The following is a 15,028-nucleotide window of genomic DNA, read 5'->3' as shown; positions in this document are numbered from 1 at the left end:
GCTTACACAAGCACATGAAGGGGGAGGACGTGTCTTGCCCGAAGTAAATCGTGGTGTGCTGAGCCAACTCTGAAGACAAGCGGTGTGATTCAGGGGCTTTCAGGGAGTTAATGCCACTGTCAGTGACTTGGACAAGTGAAAATAAAGTACATTATGAAGTCGGTGGGCAGCATCAAACGGGGGGTGAATAGAATCACAGAATCACACAGGTTGGAAAAGCCCTCCAAGATCACCTGGCCCAACCATCCCCCTACCACCAACGTCACCCACTAAACCATGTCCCTAAGCACCACGTCCAACCTTTCCTTGAACACCCCCAGGGACGGTGACTCCACCACCTCCCTGGGCAACCCGTCCCAGCGCCTGACTGCTCTTTCTGAGAAGAAATGTCTCCTCATTTCCAACCTAAATCTCCCCTGGCACAACTTGAGGCCATTCCCCCTAGTCCTATCACTAGTTACCTGTGAGAAGAGGCCGACCCCCAGCTCCCCACACCTTCCTTTCAGGGAGCTGTAGAGAGCAATGAGGTCTCCCCTGAGCCTCCTCTTCTCCAGACTAAACAACCCCAGTTTCCTCAGCCGCTCCTCACAGGACTTGTGCTCCAGGCCCTTCACCAGCTCTGTAGCCCTTCTGACTGACTAACTGGAAAGCAAGTCTGTTGGAAGCACTTTGTGGGTTCTGGGGGCAACAGGCTAAACGTGAGCCACCAGTGTGCCCTGGCGGTGATGAGAAACATACGAATCTTGTGATCCTGCCAGACCAGTACACTGGGGGAACATGATTGTTCCTTTTTACTTGGGACTTGTTAAAACAAACCTGGCATACAGCATTCAGTTTTGGGTGCATCAATATGAGAAAGTTATTGATAAACTTGAGTAAGTCCAGCAAAAAGACCTGCAGCATAGTAGAAGACCTGAAGAACATGTCCTGTGAGGAGAAGCTGAGAGAACTGAACTAGTTCTGCCTGGAGAAGAGATGGCTTCAGAGTAGCCTAAAAGCAGCTTCAACATTTACAAGGGGACTACCAACAAAAAGCAGAGTCAAGATCTTTAGTGAGGCAAATGGCAGGAGATTGAGAGGCAGTGGTTATAAAGTGAATTGGGGGACATTGTGATGGGACAGAAAGGAAAATAAATAAATAAATAAATAGATCTCTAAGGATAATTAAACTTTGGAAGAGGTTTCCCAGACAGGCTGTGCACTATGCCTCTTAGGAGATGTTTTAAGATCAGCCTAGACAAAGCCCTGCTTTAAGGTAGAGTTTGTACCTCTGGGTGTCCCTTTCCACTTGAATGTTTCTGTAATCCAGCGATTAATTGTCAAGCAAAGAAATAAAAAAAGGCCAGGCAAATTCAGATTAACAGGGAAAAAAAATTATCACAGTTGGCTAAATCATGCTGGGAAGACAGCAACTTTCTCAATCTGTTCAAGAGCAACATTGCCTTTTATATCACGTGTGAATATGTTGGTCTAGGTGACTAACTTTGCAATGAACTGTTGGCTGCTTTTTCCATGCTTTGCCTTTCACCTTGGCTGACATATATATATCTTTATATCACATATATATGGGACTTTACATATAATATGTATATACGTAAAATGTATTTTGACATCTCTTTTACACTTTTTCCACTTATATTATCATGTTTCTTCTTCACAGCCTTCTCTGAAGATGTGTATCAAGAGTATAAAAAATTCCTTATACTGCCTTTTGCAAAGCTGGCATGCATTTCAACTCAAGTTTTGTTCCTGGAGATGCAAGATGAAAGTTCTTGTACATGCAAGAAAATCCAGTTTATTTTACAAACTTACTTTAGAGAAATGCTTAGAAAATCTGAGTGTACTTCAAGTGTTTTAACAACACCAGAATTGTACAAGTGCTGTTCCAGCACTAAGTCAGTCATGATATTTTAGAAATAGAATCATGATTTTTAAAAATCTTGGGAAGACACCGCTGGCATTTCTCACTGAATTTGTGGTGCTTTCAGCCCCAAAGCCTCCATTTTTCTGCTGACGACTGGAGAAATCGCTTAACAATAAAGGAAGGGTGAACAGCATTTATTGACAGATTCACAGACTGGTTGAGGGTAGAAGAGACCTCTGGACATCATGCAGGCCAGCCTCCCTGCTATGTCTAACTACCTACATAAACACAGCTCAGTTCCCTTCAGAGGGTTGTTCTTTAAACACAAAAAGACTTAGCCATATCCCTACTGTTAAATGAGGAGATTTACAATGAAAAACAAACAAACAAACAAACAAGCAAACAACAACAACAACAAATCATGCACAGTTCCTGAGAGTTCTGCATCTGGGCTGTTCCCCTCCTAGCACTTCTAGCTGCTCCAGTAAGAGGAAGGCTTTCTGCAACAAACTGCATTGTGCAGGGCAGTGTGCTGACCTTCAACTCTCACCTGTAGTTAAGTTACCTCCCTGGCTGGTGCAATTCAGCAGAGGGGTTGCATTTTTTATGACCATCAATTATCATTTGGCTGCTAACATGCCAGACTACACATATACAGAACACTGGTAAGATTCCTGATTACTTACACGTGTAGAAACCACTAATATAACAACTTTAATTTCAGCAATTCAGTTTCAGGTACGTTCCCAGACAACCTACGTGAAATCAAAAGCAGAGATGGAAAGATCAGAAGTAAATACTGGAAAGAGAAGCAAGCTACAGGGGAACATGGATGTTTGAAAACACTTCTTCTATTATGGGCTTAACTGTTCCTGCTGTGAATTGCAGGGCTAAGGGTTTCTTAAGCATATAGGCTCCAGGCTATTAGAATGCAGTACCATGATGTCCTTTCCCTTGCGGATTTATTTCTTTCAATCTAAGTTGCAGCTTTGATAGGGAGCTGAGATGCAAAGTGTAATGATATTACAACGAAACTTTGCAGAACGCTATCTATTCCCTTTGATTAGCTAAGGCACCCTCTGCACAAGGCATGATTGGCTCTGTGCTGGGTCTGGCTGGGATGGAGTTAACTTACCTTGCAGTGGCCCATACAGTGCTGTGCTCTGCACCTTTAGCTAGAACAGCACGGGTATCACACCAGTGTGCTGTCTATTGCTGAGCAGTGCTGGCACAGCACCAAGACTCCCTCCAAAAACCCCAGAGCCAGCAGGCTGGGGGTGGGCAAGAGGTGAGGAAGGAACATCACCAGGGCAGCTGACCTAAACCAGCCAAAGGGATATTCCATAGTGTGGTGTCACACTCAGCAATAAGAGGTGGGAAAGGGGAAGAAGAAGGGAGGGCTCTCCTCATGAAGATGTCTGCCCTCCCAAATAACCGCTACATGTATTGAGGCACTGCTTCCTGGGACGTGGCCGAACATCACTTGCTGATGGCAAGTTGAGAATTTTTTTTTCACGCTCTCTGTGCTTCAACATAGCCTTTGCCTGTTTTTTGACCTCTTCCTTTTCCCTCTATTTAAATTATCTTTATCACAACACATGAGGTTTGTTTGTTTGTTTGTTTGTTTCTCTTTCCAGCATACTTTCTTCTCCCCCTCTTTTTCTGAGGAGGGGGATGACAGAGCAGTTGTGGTGGAGTTCAGCTGCCCAGCATAGTAAAACCTCCACAGGCTCCCATCTCTTCAGGTAACCGCAAGAGCTCCTCACTTCTTTTTCCAACCTGTTGCTGTGAGACCAGTGCATAAACCTGACAGGCTTAGAAACCATTTTAACCAAGTGGATGCAGCTCTGCATCAGCTGTGTTTCTACCCTGCTGAAATTTACCTGTTGTTGTATTGTCCCATACATAGCTCGAACCATCCACGTAAGTTGCCAGTCACAGTACTGAATATAGGCCAGTGTGCAATTCATGGTCCACCTGCTACCCCCAAGTCGTTTTCTGAATATGACCAGTTCTCGCCCTGGTTCTGTCAAACAGGGAGAAAGCAGCCACTCCATCTCGGATATTGGCCGTCCACTGCTGACCAAAACCAACCTACCATAGAGCTTCACCAATTTCCAATATTTGCATTTCCCCCCCCACTAAGATTATCCAAGAAAAGAAGGAGGTTAATTTGTCTCCCAACTCAAGTATACTGCCTTCATATATTTTTAAGATTTTTTTTTCATGCTGTATACATATTGCAATAGACAAAATATTCCTCTACACAGAGTGTGCCATGTAAACTGTTTGTTTATACTAAAAGTATTTACACTTAGGGTTTTATATTAAACTATTGATTTTAGTTAGGCATTCTTACCAATCACTTCTTGTTCACTCATATTTAACATTTCTGTGTTTCCTGACTGAAATTTCAGGCATCAGTTCCTAAAAGAGTTGCACTGTCTAAGAAGGGTAGGAGGGACAAGAGACACAGTCAGATACCTAGTTCTCCCCTTTAGCGCACTTGTTTCACAGAATGGTGTATCAGGGATCCTGTTCATGTTTCCCCTTGGAGAGCAGACATAGTGCAAGCAAGCACCCAGTGCATAGTATGTTTCAATGGGGTCATGTACAGAAGAGAACAGTTCAGACAGCACTCTTCAGCTGGAATGCACCACCGTAAGTGAAGGAGAAGGCAGCATTAACGTCATCTTAATGTCATATGGGAATTTCCCAAGTGATTGAACACATACCATCTTTGGCCAAAAAAGATCAGACAATAAGACAGGAAGAGAGGGAGGGAGGAAGGGAGAACAAGTGTACACGTAGGTGACTCACCTGGGAATGTTGATCCTGCCTGTTTGCATTTCAGGCTGGACCTCCCTTCAGGAGCCTTGATGAGCTCCTGGAGCTGTCTGTAGAGCAAATGAGTGTCTGGGCTGTCTGAAGTCTGTATGAAATGTCTCTGTGCTAATGCACGTAGCAAGGGGAATAAACAGGAGGAGTTACAGATGTACACACACCTTCAGGGCTATGACCTCATTGGCGTTACAGAGATGTGGTGGGATGGCTCCCATGACTGGAGTGTTGGAATGGAAGGGTACAAGCTCTTTAGGAAGGACAGGCAGGGGAGATGAGGGGGAGGCATCAACTTCTATGCCAATGAGTGGCTGGAGCGCATGGAGCTCTGCCTGGGGATGGGTGAGGAGCTGACAAAGAGCTTGTGGGTCAGGATTAAAGGCAGGGCAGGGACAGGTGAGGTTATAGTGGGGGTCTGCTACAGGCCACCCAACCAAGAAGACCGAGCGGATGAGGCCCTCTATAGACAGATAGAAGCAGACTCATGTTCACAAGCCTTGGTCTTCACGAGGGATTTCAACCACCCTGATATCTATCGGAGGGACAGCACAGCAGGGCATAGGCTGGTTCCTGGAACACAGGAGGTTCCTGGAATGCATTGATGACAACTTCCTTCTCCAAGTGACAGAGAAGCCAACAAGAAGAGATGCTGTGCTGGAACTCATTTTCACCAACAAGGAGGGAGGGAGCACAGCAGACTAGCTACCCTGGACTTTGGGAGAGCAGGCGTTGCCCTCTTCAGGGATCTGCTTTGTCTTCTTCAGGGGTCGAGTACCACGTGCCAAAGCTCTGGTGGGAAGAAGGGCCCAAGAAATCTGGTTGATATTCAAGGATCACATCCTTCAAACTCAGGAGCAATGCGTCCCAACAAAGAGGAAGTCAGGCAAAAACACCAGGAGGCCTGCATGGATGAACAAGAAGCTCCTGTCAAACTCAAACAGAAAAAGGAGGCCTAAGAGGGTGGAAACAAGGAAGCGTGGGAGGGATACAGAGACATTGTCCAAACAGCCAGGGATCAGGTTAGGAAAGCTGAAGGTTTATTAGGATTAAATTTGGCCAGGGATATCAAGGGCAACAAGAAAGGGTTCTATAGATAACATCAGTGATAAAAGGAAGATTAGGGAAATTGTGGGCCCTCTCCAGTTGGAAATGGGAGACATGGTCACCTGGGATGGAGAAGGCTGAGGTACTCAGTGACTTTTTTGCCTCAGTGTTCACTGGCAAGAGCTCTAGCCCTACAGCCCAGGGCCCAGAAGGCAAAGGCAAGGACTGGGAGAATGATGAACTGCCCAGTGTAAGAGAAGATCAGGTCTGAGACCAGCTATGGAACCTGAAGGTGCACAAGTCTGTGGGACCAAAGGATATATATCCAAGGGCTGCAGTTTCTGAAAAGCAACATTTTATCTTTTTGGTGGAGATACCATGTTATACTGGTGCAAAAGTATAAACCTCATTTCACAGTGTATAAAAAGGGTATGACCTGTGAGTTGGTGTTACAGGTTTTCCACATTGTTGATACAATTGATCAAGTGTCATACCAAATCAAAGAAATGAGAGGAAGTTCATGAGAATAAATAGTTCTAGAAAATAGGACCTAAGATGACATGGGGAGCTTGGGCTTAGTCTAAATGCACTTGAGGGAGACACATCAAAAATAGATTCAAGTTTTGTGGTATTTGGGTGGGTATTTTTCCAGTGTCCAACTGTGGATATAGAGAATCTCTACAGATTCTCTATCCTGGAAGACTAAGAAGAGGCTAAGCAAGCATCTACCAGGCACTGAAGGCTCTCAATAAACACATCCATAGCTGAATTTGTCATGAAAGGATGCAGGGGGTGAGGGAAGGAACAAACAAACAAGCAACCAAAACAACCATCCAAGAAGACAAACAATCAAACAACAGCAACAACAACAATAACAAAAACAACTAGAAGGCCTCCTTGCGGTTTCTTAGACTTTTTATTTTTATTGCATTTTATTATTATTATTTTTTTTTTTTTTACTTCTAGGAATCCACCTTCCAGCCCATCCTCTAAGAAACTGTCCTGATAGAAACTGTCCTGATTCAAAAGGACCTTCAGCAAGACTTCAGCTTAACTCAACTTCATGTAACCACCAGCTGCTTCTATGTAGATTTCCAATACAGGAACTGTTTACCAAACATATGGAGCTATATTTTTACAGTAACCATAGCCCTCACTTCTGGAATTAAAATAATTTCAGTGAACCATTCAAACCAGTTAGCCTGCAGATATTTCTTAGTAAACCACAGACATCATCTCTAGAAGCTCCCAATCAAGTCCATTTCTTCCTGAAAATGCAGCAGCTATGTTTGTTTTTTGCATCCTGATTTACTTTTGCAAGTGTCTAATTTTAGCTTCATATTTAGTGTGATCAGGTCCCACTGGAATTTTCCTTGCTCTGGGGTGAATCACTGCACTGTAGAGGGATTAGCATGCATAGTGCTCCTCTACTTTTCTTCTACAGTTTTTCTTTCTCTCTTTCTGTATTCATCTGATTATCTAATTCCAGTTGTATCTTCTTACTCTATTCTTGATCTGCTGGATGGTACTCCACTTACAAAGACAAACTTGTTTCAGTTTCTTAATACCATCTTTTAATACACAGTTTTCAAATCAAAATGGTTTTTCTCTTATTACATTGGCTCAGTCAGCCCAAAACATTTTTGCTGCTTGCTATAATAGTCCCACTAACACAGGGTCTGTATCCCCAAGTTTCAATCAATTTTCTCTACAATAACTAGAGAACACTTGTTTTATATCATCTATTGTCTTGTGGGCTGAAGTGGCACATGCTGCCTTCCATGGAAAGATGCCTATAGCTCATGCAGTGATCTCCAGCATGTCTGGGGGCTTCCAATGGCCCCTTGGAAGGCTCCTTTTTAGGCTTTTGCTTAGCGTCCTTACACTTTCACTGAGCTTTCAGTTTCTCTGCAAGGTTTCCCTGCAGTATTTTTCACAATGATATTACAAGAGATTTATCTATTGTTTTGCAAGTATCCAGCCAATGCCCTGTACACTATCTCAAAACATCCTCCCCTGGTAAGTAAACTGTCCTGATAACTTACCCAGGCTGAGCTGGCCATGCAGTCAGGATTTGTAAACAAGTATTTTAGGACCGGCTTTGTTGTGGCAGAAGGAATGTGGGGATATCCTGATTATATCCTAAAGCTTGTCGGAATTAATGTCAATAGTAGAAAAGTTTCTGCTGAGGTACTAGAAGGGAAATGTTTCAACGTGCTGCTGCAGTCTTTGAGGTGAAGCGTGCTCTTCTAGGAATCAGCAGAGACGCAGAGGGAGAAAAGGAAGTGCAAGAAGAGACAGTTACCACCACCAGGACCTCAAGAATTCATAATATTCAGGTGGCAATCATGGTTATTTCTCAGCCTGTTACAGCACCAGGCTGTATTTGGAGGAGAAACAGGCTGTCTAAAACCAGTTTGTTAGTTACCTGGACTTATCGAGACCTGTAACCACTTCTAGAAAGCACCTTTTAACCTTTTTTTAAGTTTTATGTTTTACCTCAGGTTAACTAATGTGCCTCAGTGAAAAATAGCTCCACCTTCCCCCAGTGAAGACAAAGCACTACAGTTTGTTGCAAGGCAATTTCTTTCTGTTTTATCTTGGTGGTCCCATATCACAGGGAAACTGAAGTGCACTCCCTGCCTCTGGAGTGTTTAGATTGGAATGGTTTGTACTTACTGTTTTACCTGAGAAAGAGATGGAGACCAGATGAAAGCAGATATGTATGAAGGTGAATATAAGCCCTCAAAGGGGATATTTCTTTGTGATAGGATATTGATGCTTTGAAGCCAGTATTTCTGCAGGAGAACTGTCCAAAGGCAATTTTAGACATCTCAGGCCAAGGAAGATCTCTTGCAGATATTCACACTGAGAGTGTTTGGATTGTACTTCTCTTTGTTACCACCGAGCCTAGTCACAAGTCTTCACCTGGTTCCCCCACCTCCCCGTCATCTGCTACTGTGTGGCAGATGGAAACAGCATTTTTCACTTTTTCTTTAAGAAAAATATTAACTGAAAACACAGGGACAAGTGGGAGGTAATTAAGGACAGGATCCAGTCATCCCATGATCATATTTGCAACATATGGTCCTGCAGAGTTTGAGCCTTCCCCAATCATTTATGGGCTTCAGGGACTTGGCAAGGAAGGCAGGGAGAAAGAGGAAACCATCACCCCCAGCACAAGCAGGGAGAAGTCGGCACTGTTTTGTTGTTTTGTCTTCAGAGATGAGACAGCTCTTATGTTTGGGAGCTTGCGGTTGCTGAGTCAAGTAGAGTCCAGCTGCCATGTACCCAGCAGGAAGAGGACCATCTCTGGCAGCGAAAGAAACAATAGATCAGCAATTAAGGCACACCCAAACTGAAATCTCAATGTTTCCACAGATCTCCTGTGCCATTCTGGCTATACTGCTTCTTCTGTGCCTCTGCCTCCCAGCCAAGTTATGGGAAGGAAGAATGACTGATCCTTCATTCAGCCTGTCTGAGGGTCCACGTTGATCTGATCAAAGTTTTCCAAGCTTTTCTGAGGTACGAGTGAAACAGCACGAGGGAGAAGGCTGCAGACTGTTGGGGCAGAGTACTACACTGAAACGGTTTGCCATTAAATAGACAGAATATTGCCACCTCCAGCTTGAGCCCTGCCCGTCAAATCAGCATCACTCTCGAGCATGCCACTTTTGTCCTAGGTCACATTTAGAAGGTGCTTCAACTTTTATGACTCAGCAAAGTTTAAAAATATAAGGGCAATGGTGTCTGACCATCCTTCAAATTTTGCAGGGTTGGTGGGCAAATAAGTGGGAGTCAGGATTCCAGCTATGCCTTCAAAATATTGCCATGAATAATTGCCCCTCTAAGAAGAAGAATGGTTGGCAGGAGCATCAAAAAATATTTCTTTCTGAGCTCAGACAAGAAGTAGAAATCGCACCAGCTTACCACTTGACAGACCAGGAAGTGACTTCCAATTTTCTCATAAGTCAGAAAATGCTTCTCCCTGTGAATAACAGGGAAAAGCAGAAAACAGCTGACTGCCACAAGGGAATACCACATATTGACAATCCCATCTACCACATAATCTGCCAAGAAAACTAAACAGAAGCAAAGAATAAAAAGAGAATAAAAGTTAGTTGTTTTTAAGAGTATGAAATATATTTTAGATGCAGTAGTCTGATTTTCAAGCTGGTACCACTTTAGCTCCTTTTTACACTCGCTGAACTCTTAGTATTACTTCAAACATTTAAGTGCATAATGAAAAACAACATTTCTGTCTGTATCTAGGAAACAAGGATGGCTCAAGGTTATGCGTAACCACACAAAAGTTTAAAAAAGTTGTTGTTCTCCCAACAAAGGGCTCCAACTGTACTACGCGTAGGTACCTACTCACAACTTATGGGAACAGTGCACATGGCCCACCTACTGAACAGCTTTCTGCTTGAGGTTAGTACAGTCAGAAACCGCAGGCATCTCGCTCGGCCACCCCAGCTGAGGAGGAAATCGCCTCTGCTAGAGCAGCACAGCAGACACCTGGAAGGCAGGGGTGGCCACCATTTCCTCCACGTACACCCATGGCCGGACACCCACACGTTTGCCACTGCTTGCAGAATCTTGCCCTAGGCAGAGCCATCTGTGCTGTCTGCTTGCTCAGTCAGCCCTGCGGAGATACTACTCAAGGCAAAGAAAATCATTGCAGGTTTTGTGTTTAAATTATTGAGCACATTTAAATGAATTATTGAGTACATTTTCTGTCTGCACTACTGGAAGTATAGGATCCCACACCTAAGTCATGGACAGGTGGCCCGCACCTGCTGAACACAAATAGGCAATGTTCTAAACCAGGCCAAGCACCCTGTTAGGTAATGCACACCTTGAAAAAAACGCCACACTTAGCGTCTTCAAACTCATTTCAAACATTTCTCTTCTCATCAGAACAATGAGTAGATAGATCAGGCTGCAAAAATTGAAATGGCTCGGGTGGGCCTGGTCTGGGAAGGTCAGGGTGAGGTGTTTGTTGCTTGATAGGCCCACAAAACATCAGAACATCCAGGGAGAGATGCAATATATGGGTGAACTCATGATCAAGCGGTGGACCTGACAGTTGAGGCCATGACACAGGTCATCCATGAACATAAAACATGCTGCAATCAAAAAAGCTGTGTGAGTAAAATCTCCACCAGGTGGCTGGAAATATGCCTGGTAGACGATGCAACTGCCTGAAATACCATCTCGGGCCTTGAAAAGTGAGTTTTGTGGTGTCATGGTACCCAAAGGAGAATTCAGATGATGGGAATCGCTTCCAAAATAACCTTAGAAGCTTCTGGGCCAAGAGACACAGCACTGACTGAGTGTATTACATCCCCTATCAGCAACAAGCCTCTGGAAAGGTTGAGAGGTATAAGGGACTGTTAAAGAGTATGCTGAGGGTGTTGGGTGCTCGAACGTGGAAGCAGTAGGACAAAAATTTAGCAGAAGTCACTTAGCTAGCTAATGCCAGAGGATCTGACAAATATTACGGTGATCAGAGGATATGATATGAGGATAAAAATACACAGAAAAATACAAATACAGGTATGTGGAACCTGAGTATGACACAAATAGTATGGAATGAGGAGTGGATGTTGTATTGGTTCTGGGTGGGATGGATGTACCTTTCCCCACAGCATCCGATACAGTGCTGTGCTGTGCACTTGAAGGTAAAACAGTGCTGGTATTGCACCAATGTTTTAGCTATTGCTGAGCTGTGTGGTACAGCATCGGGGCTGGCTCTCCAGCATCCCTCCAAAGGCCAGTAGGCTGGGGTGGGAAAGAGGTGGGGAAGGGACACAGCCAGGAAAGCTAATCTAAACTGATAAGGGGGATGTCCCTTACTGTGTGGTATCAGGTTCAGCAATAAAAGCCGGGGGGAAGAAGGAGTGAGGGGGACTCTTTTATGTAGCCCTTCGTCTTCCCAAGCAGCTGCTATGCAAACCGAGGCCCTGCCTCCAAGCAGGTGGCTGGACATTTATTACTGATGGGGAGTAGATTTTTTTTTTTCTCCCTTTGATTCCATGTGGCCTTTGGTGTTTATCTATCTATCTATCTATCTATCTATCTATCTATCTATTTATTTGGTGTGTGCGTGTGTTTGTGCATGTGTTTGTGTGGTTGGTTGGTTGGTTTTTATTCATTTTTTCCCTCTCATTAAACTGCCACTATTCTCAACCTTGCAAGATTTTTTTTTTCTTTCTTTTTTTTTTTCCTGCCTCCCAAAACAGTGCACCCACATGTACTCTATCCGACATATATGCTCCTCAAGTATGCTTCAACTTCAGGCTTAAAAGCAGTAGTGCAGAGCCAGCACTTGCTGCTCTTGAATGTGAGCGTGATTGTCTGCAGATCAGATGCTATATGTTATCTTCTTGAACATGAAATCCTACTGAAATATTCCTGGCCAGAACACAAATTGAAGTTTTTCATCCTCGTTGTCTTTGAAGGACGGATCTTTTTCGATTAATGCATTTCAGGTTGAACAAACAGGTCTATTTTTGTGAGGTTTTGTGCTCCAAGACCCCAGACCCAGCTTTGCAATACTGCAAATGGAATTGCTGTTCTGGTTGAACAGAAAAGGATTGTCTTGGAGACTGTAGGTGGGCTTCCCTTAGAAATGGATGGGTTACTGCCATTAGGACAAGGGGACAAACCAAAATAATTTGTAAGGCCTCAACTATGAGTGAGATGTTAGATGATGTAAAACACTAAACATTTCCCAAGATGAACGGGCTGATCAGCAAGAGGTGTACCTCTTAACACATGTATCTCCAAACCTTCAAGCTGCTGAAGAAATTTATCCAGAACCATCCACTGCATACCCTAGGCAACCTGGACAATATGCCACAATCACAAGACTTGTGCTTCAGTGACAGTTTATTTATTAATGACTATGCAGACAAGCATCAGTTTCCATTGACAGCTGTGAGGAGCTTTTCTGAGAGGTTGAAGTCCACAAAACCAGCTGCCAAACCAAGCCAAGGGTTGAGAGGGAACAGACACCATGTCCTAAAATGGATTCTGAGCCACTAACAGCCTCAGCTGACACCCCCCTGTCTCAAACAACAGATCTGGAAACTGGACTTCTGGAAGCTTGCATATAAACTACAGCCTAAGAACAGACATTTAATCTGCTTAACAAGGTGGAAGACAGTCATACAACCAACAGCTGTGGAAAAGACTCACAGATCGTTACTTTCAAGGGCTTGGAAACCACTGAATAGAATACATAGCAAGAACTTTTCATCACCTGTGGCCAAGTGAGCTCTCGGAATCATGTCTTCACCAAACAAGACACAATTCCCGAATTCACTTTTACTGCATCAAACTTCCCTTCCTCCTCCAAAACAGAATCTCAGCGTCTTCTTGCCACTTTTCCTGGCATCAACATCTTTTTGGCTAGAAAGATGCTATGAGGAGTCTTGCCTCTCCTCAGCAGGGCAAGCTAATTTGTGCAATGTTTCATTTCAGCATAGACATTGATGCATTGCCTTATGTTCTGTAATGGCACCAAGGGACTAGCCAAGCTAACGCGTGCAGAACTCACAAGACAGGAGTTCAAAGCAACAAGCTTGTTTTCAGGGATGAGCAAACCAAGCTCCTTTTGCCTAGGATATTTTTTTTTCCTTATTTGTAGAACGGATGTGCTGCGACAACTCTTTGCCCTAGAGGCTGGGGTAGAGCTAGGTCTTCTGCCTCACTGATGCTAAAGAACCACTAAGTATATCTGTGGTATGGAAAAGGTAGAAGATTATTGACAGTTTCACCCCTTTCCCTAAGGTTATCCAGCCTAGTCGTGACCAGAATGAGACTATCATCACAGGGTGCTGTCAGCTTGCCCATAATTACTTTCTCCAGACAGAGCAGTCAGCATCAGCCAGGGTTTTCCATAGATGCCACCTCCTCTAGTGGCCGGGAAAAAGGCCTGTAATACCTTTTCCTTTGTGCTCATTTGTTAGTGTCTCTGTGCATGGTAAGGCAGCCACCATCCAGGGGAGCAGGAGCAAGTTAAGCAAGAGTTGTGAACACAGGACTGCAAGGAGTAGATGGTAAGCAGAGAGGGGAAGTGTAAGGGGAATTTGTTGTGCCAAAGAAGGAAGAGAGGAGGCAAAGGTGAAGTTCAAAACATATTTCATAAAGCAGCTGGTTCCTGGATGTGCTAGGGCAGAGAACTAACACAGTGGGAGAGAGGCTGCATACAGACATCTCCACATGGTTAGAATGGCACTGTGACGAGGTGCCACAGCCCAAAAGGGAAGTCAGCCATCAAGCAGTACAGTGCCAGAAAGTACAGGGGTCATGGGAGAGAATAGCCCTGAGGAAAGTGGGGAGGAAAGCTATGGTGAAGAAAAAAAAAAACAAACAGGATAGCAGAGAGCTGATGATCAGGTTTATGGAGTTGCAGAAGGTGAAATACTGATGATGAGGTCACTCCTCCTCACAGTTTTCCCCTACTTGGGCGGGGGCTCTCCATGGGCCGCAGCCTCCTCCAGGCCACATCCACCTGCTCCAGCGGGGGCTCCTCCACGGGGGGGCTGCAGCGTGGAGATCTGCTCCGTGTGGGACCCGTGGGCTGCAGGGGGACAGCCTGCTCCACCAGGGGCCTCTCCCTGCACAGGCCGCAGGGGAACTGCTGCTGCCTGCCTGGAGCACCTCCTGCCCTCCTGCTGCACTCACCTGGGGGCTGCAGGGCTGCTTCTCTCACACTTTCTCAACCCTCTATCTCCCAGCAGCTCCACAGCATTTTTTACTCTTTCTTAAACATGTTACCATAGAGGTGCCTGTGAGCACCACTGATGAGCTCAGCTTTGTCCAGTGGTGGGTCCATTTTGAAGCTGGCTGGAACTGCATATATCTGAGATGGGGACAGCCCCTGGTCTCTTCTCACCCTGGCAGCCCCAAGCTACCAAAACCTTGCTACATACACCCAAGTGAAGAACTCTGTAGGTTGGATCTGGTATTCTCCTTGGGGAAGTAAGGACATTTGTGAACTGGAAAGAAGTGAAGAGGAATGGTCATGCACAAAGGAATGGACTTTGCAGAAGAAGCAAAGGGAGATGCATACACTGGAATCTGTGAGACAAAGTAAGTAGGAAAATGAAAAGATAAATACACTGGTTTACAAAGAAGAGCCACAAATTAATACTAAGGGAGAGAATATTGCAGAGAAGAGGGGAAAGAGTTAATACAATCTGTTTTGTAAGTCTGTGGGAGGGGAAAAAGGGAAGGAACAAAGAAGTTGGAGGAGACAGCGTATGAGGT

The 15,028-nt window shown here is 44.6% G+C and overlaps 1 protein-coding gene across 1 annotated transcript in view; it reads right to left on the bottom strand.

Moving 5' to 3' along the window:
* Nucleotides 1-15,028, bottom strand: part of PCGF3 (polycomb group ring finger 3) — an 88,923-nt gene that overhangs the window by 54,423 nt on the left and 19,472 nt on the right. The window lies entirely within an intron of this gene.

Source organism: Cygnus atratus, chromosome Z (assembly GCF_013377495.2).
Source record: "Cygnus atratus isolate AKBS03 ecotype Queensland, Australia chromosome Z, CAtr_DNAZoo_HiC_assembly, whole genome shotgun sequence".
NCBI lineage: Eukaryota > Metazoa > Chordata > Aves > Anseriformes > Anatidae > Cygnus > Cygnus atratus.
The sequence above is the reverse complement of the archived record's forward strand: the minus strand, read 5'-3'. Positions and strand labels throughout refer to the sequence as shown.